The 6,000-nt window shown below is 38.3% G+C and overlaps 1 protein-coding gene across 4 annotated transcripts in view; it reads right to left on the bottom strand.

Moving 5' to 3' along the window:
* The window catches only part of SPECC1 (sperm antigen with calponin homology and coiled-coil domains 1), an 894,647-nt gene that overhangs the window by 786,183 nt on the left and 102,464 nt on the right, over positions 1 to 6,000 (bottom strand). The gene's annotated exons all lie outside the window — the stretch shown is intronic.

The following is a 6,000-nucleotide window of genomic DNA, read 5'->3' as shown; positions in this document are numbered from 1 at the left end:
TACAAGCCACTGTAAGGTCATATACACACGGATCAAGGAATTAATACAAGCCACTGTGAGGTCATATACACATGGATCAAGGAATTAATACAAGCCACTGTAAGGTCATATACACACGGATCAAGGAATTAATACAAGCCACTGTAAGGTCATATACACACGGATCAAGGAATTAATACAAGCCACTGTAAGGTCATATACACACGGATCAAGGAATTAATACAAGCCACTGTAAGGTCATATACACACGGATCAAGGAATTAATACAAGCCACTGTAAGGTCATATACACACGGATCAAGGAATTAATACAAGCCACTGTAAGGTCATATACACACGGATCAAGGAATTAATACAAGCCACTGTAAGGTCATATACACACGGATCAAGGAATTAATACAAGCCACTGTAAGGTCATATACACACGGATCAAGGAATTAATACAAGCCACTGTAAGGTCATATACACACGGATCAAGGAATTAATACAAGCCACTGTAAGGTCATATACACACGGATCAAGGAATTAATACAAGCCACTGTAAGGTCATATACACATGGATCAAGGAATTAATACAAGCCACTGTAAGGTCATATACACACGGATCAAGGAATTAATACAAGCCACTGTAAGGTCATATACACACGGATCAAGGAATTAATACAAGCCACTGTAAGGTCATATACACACGGATCAAGGAATTAATACAAGCCACTGTAAGGTCATATACACACGGATCAAGGAATTAATACAAGCCACTGTAAGGTCATATACACATGGATCAAGGAATTAATACAAGCCACTGTAAGGTCATATACACACGGATCAAGGAATTAATACAAGCCACTGTAAGGTCATATACACACGGATCAAGGAATTAATACAAGCCACTGTAAGGTCATATACACACGGATCAAGGAATTAATACAAGCCACTGTAAGGTCATATACACACGGATCAAGGAATTAATACAAGCCACTGTAAGGTCATATACACACGGATCAAGGAATTAATACAAGCCACTGTAAGGTCATATACACACGGATCAAGGAATTAATACAAGCCACTGTAAGGTCATATACACACGGATCAAGGAATTAATACAAGCCACTGTAAGGTCATATACACACGGATCAAGGAATTAATACAAGCCACTGTAAGGTCATATACACATGGATCAAGGAATTAATACAAGCCACTGTAAGGTCATATACACACGGATCAAGGAATTAATACAAGCCACTGTAAGGTCATATACACACGGATCAAGGAATTAATACAAGCCACTGTAAGGTCATATACACATGGATCAAGGAATTAATACAAGCCACTGTAAGGTCATATACACACGGATCAAGGAATTAATACAAGCCACTGTAAGGTCATATACACACGGATCAAGGAATTAATACAAGCCACTGTAAGGTCATATACACACGGATCAAGGAATTAATACAAGCCACTGTAAGGTCATATACACACGGATCAAGGAATTAATACAAGCCACTGTAAGGTCATATACACACGGATCAAGGAATTAATACAAGCCACTGTAAGGTCATATACACACGGATCAAGGAATTAATACAAGCCACTGTAAGGTCATATACACACGGATCAAGGAATTAATACAAGCCACTGTAAGGTCATATACACACGGATCAAGGAATTAATACAAGCCACTGTAAGGTCATATACACACGGATCAAGGAATTAATACAAGCCACTGTAAGGTCATATACACACGGATCAAGGAATTAATACAAGCCACTGTAAGGTCATATACACACGGATCAAGGAATTAATACAAGCCACTGTAAGGTCATATACACACGGATCAAGGAATTAATACAAGCCACTGTAAGGTCATATACACACGGATCAAGGAATTAATACAAGCCACTGTAAGGTCATATACACACGGATCAAGGAATTAATACAAGCCACTGTAAGGTCATATACACACGGATCAAGGAATTAATACAAGCCACTGTAAGGTCATATACACACGGATCAAGGAATTAATACAAGCCACTGTAAGGTCATATACACACGGATCAAGGAATTAATACAAGCCACTGTAAGGTCATATACACATGGATCAAGGAATTAATACAAGCCACTGTAAGGTCATATACACATGGATCAAGGAATTAATACAAGCCACTGTAAGGTCATATACACACGGATCAAGGAATTAATACAAGCCACTGTAAGGTCATATACACACGGATCAAGGAATTAATACAAGCCACTGTAAGGTCATATACACATGGATCAAGGAATTAATACAAGCCACTGTAAGGTCATATACACACGGATCAAGGAATTAATACAAGCCACTGTAAGGTCATATACACACGGATCAAGGAATTAATACAAGCCACTGTAAGGTCATATACACACGGATCAAGGAATTAATACAAGCCACTGTAAGGTCATATACACATGGATCAAGGAATTAATACAAGCCACTGTAAGGTCATATACACACGGATCAAGGAATTAATACAAGCCACTGTAAGGTCATATACACACGGATCAAGGAATTAATACAAGCCACTGTAAGGTCATATACACACGGATCAAGGAATTAATACAAGCCACTGTAAGGTCATATACACACGGATCAAGGAATTAATACAAGCCACTGTAAGGTCATATACACACGGATCAAGGAATTAATACAAGCCACTGTAAGGTCATATACACACGGATCAAGGAATTAATACAAGCCACTGTAAGGTCATATACACATGGATCAAGGAATTAATACAAGCCACTGTAAGGTCATATACACACGGATCAAGGAATTAATACAAGCCACTGTAAGGTCATATACACACGGATCAAGGAATTAATACAAGCCACTGTAAGGTCATATACACATGGATCAAGGAATTAATACAAGCCACTGTAAGGTCATATACACACGGATCAAGGAATTAATACAAGCCACTGTAAGGTCATATACACACGGATCAAGGAATTAATACAAGCCACTGTAAGGTCATATACACACGGATCAAGGAATTAATACAAGCCACTGTAAGGTCATATACACATGGATCAAGGAATTAATACAAGCCACTGTAAGGTCATATACACACGGATCAAGGAATTAATACAAGCCACTGTAAGGTCATATACACATGGATCAAGGAATTAATACAAGCCACTGTAAGGTCATATACACACGGATCAAGGAATTAATACAAGCCACTGTAAGGTCATATACACACGGATCAAGGAATTAATACAAGCCACTGTAAGGTCATATACACACGGATCAAGGAATTAATACAAGCCACTGTAAGGTCATATACACACGGATCAAGGAATTAATACAAGCCACTGTAAGGTCATATACACACGGATCAAGGAATTAATACAAGCCACTGTAAGGTCATATACACACGGATCAAGGAATTAATACAAGCCACTGTAAGGTCATATACACACGGATCAAGGAATTAATACAAGCCACTGTAAGGTCATATACACACGGATCAAGGAATTAATACAAGCCACTGTAAGGTCATATACACACGGATCAAGGAATTAATACAAGCCACTGTAAGGTCATATACACATGGATCAAGGAATTAATACAAGCCACTGTAAGGTCATATACACACGGATCAAGGAATTAATACAAGCCACTGTAAGGTCATATACACACGGATCAAGGAATTAATACAAGCCACTGTAAGGTCATATACACACGGATCAAGGAATTAATACAAGCCACTGTAAGGTCATATACACACGGATCAAGGAATTAATACAAGCCACTGTAAGGTCATATACACACGGATCAAGGAATTAATACAAGCCACTGTAAGGTCATATACACACGGATCAAGGAATTAATACAAGCCACTGTAAGGTCATATACACACGGATCAAGGAATTAATACAAGCCACTGTAAGGTCATATACACACGGATCAAGGAATTAATACAAGCCACTGTAAGGTCATATACACACGGATCAAGGAATTAATACAAGCCACTGTAAGGTCATATACACACGGATCAAGGAATTAATACAAGCCACTGTAAGGTCATATACACACGGATCAAGGAATTAATACAAGCCACTGTAAGGTCATATACACACGGATCAAGGAATTAATACAAGCCACTGTAAGGTCATATACACACGGATCAAGGAATTAATACAAGCCACTGTAAGGTCATATACACACGGATCAAGGAATTAATACAAGCCACTGTAAGGTCATATACACACGGATCAAGGAATTAATACAAGCCACTGTAAGGTCATATACACACGGATCAAGGAATTAATACAAGCCACTGTAAGGTCATATACACACGGATCAAGGAATTAATACAAGCCACTGTAAGGTCATATACACATGGATCAAGGAATTAATACAAGCCACTGTAAGGTCATATACACACGGATCAAGGAATTAATACAAGCCACTGTAAGGTCATATACACACGGATCAAGGAATTAATACAAGCCACTGTAAGGTCATATACACACGGATCAAGGAATTAATACAAGCCACTGTAAGGTCATATACACACGGATCAAGGAATTAATACAAGCCACTGTAAGGTCATATACACACGGATCAAGGAATTAATACAAGCCACTGTAAGGTCATATACACACGGATCAAGGAATTAATACAAGCCACTGTAAGGTCATATACACACGGATCAAGGAATTAATACAAGCCACTGTAAGGTCATATACACACGGATCAAGGAATTAATACAAGCCACTGTAAGGTCATATACACATGGATCAAGGAATTAATACAAGCCACTGTAAGGTCATATACACACGGATCAAGGAATTAATACAAGCCACTGTAAGGTCATATACACACGGATCAAGGAATTAATACAAGCCACTGTAAGGTCATATACACACGGATCAAGGAATTAATACAAGCCACTGTAAGGTCATATACACACGGATCAAGGAATTAATACAAGCCACTGTAAGGTCATATACACACGGATCAAGGAATTAATACAAGCCACTGTAAGGTCATATACACACGGATCAAGGAATTAATACAAGCCACTGTAAGGTCATATACACACGGATCAAGGAATTAATACAAGCCACTGTAAGGTCATATACACATGGATCAAGGAATTAATACAAGCCACTGTAAGGTCATATACACACGGATCAAGGAATTAATACAAGCCACTGTAAGGTCATATACACATGGATCAAGGAATTAATACAAGCCACTGTAAGGTCATATACACACGGATCAAGGAATTAATACAAGCCACTGTAAGGTCATATACACATGGATCAAGGAATTAATACAAGCCACTGTAAGGTCATATACACATGGATCAAGGAATTAATACAAGCCACTGTAAGGTCATATACACACGGATCAAGGAATTAATACAAGCCACTGTAAGGTCATATACACACGGATCAAGGAATTAATACAAGCCACTGTAAGGTCATATACACACGGATCAAGGAATTAATACAAGCCACTGTAAGGTCATATACACACGGATCAAGGAATTAATACAAGCCACTGTAAGGTCATATACACACGGATCAAGGAATTAATACAAGCCACTGTAAGGTCATATACACACGGATCAAGGAATTAATACAAGCCACTGTAAGGTCATATACACACGGATCAAGGAATTAATACAAGCCACTGTAAGGTCATATACACACGGATCAAGGAATTAATACAAGCCACTGTAAGGTCATATACACACGGATCAAGGAATTAATACAAGCCACTGTAAGGTCATATACACACGGATCAAGGAATTAATACAAGCCACTGTAAGGTCATATACACACGGATCAAGGAATTAATACAAGCCACTGTAAGGTCATATACACATGGATCAAGGAATTAATACAAGCCACTGTAAGGTCATATACACACGGATCAAGGAATTAATACAAGCCACTGTAAGGTCATATACACACGGATCAAGGAATTAATACAAGCCACTGTAAG

Source organism: Protopterus annectens, chromosome 13.part0 (assembly GCF_019279795.1).
Source record: "Protopterus annectens isolate FY-2018-M chromosome 13.part0, PAN1.0, whole genome shotgun sequence".
Taxonomy (NCBI): domain Eukaryota; kingdom Metazoa; phylum Chordata; order Ceratodontiformes; family Protopteridae; genus Protopterus; species Protopterus annectens.
This window is presented reverse-complemented; position numbering and strand designations above follow the sequence as displayed.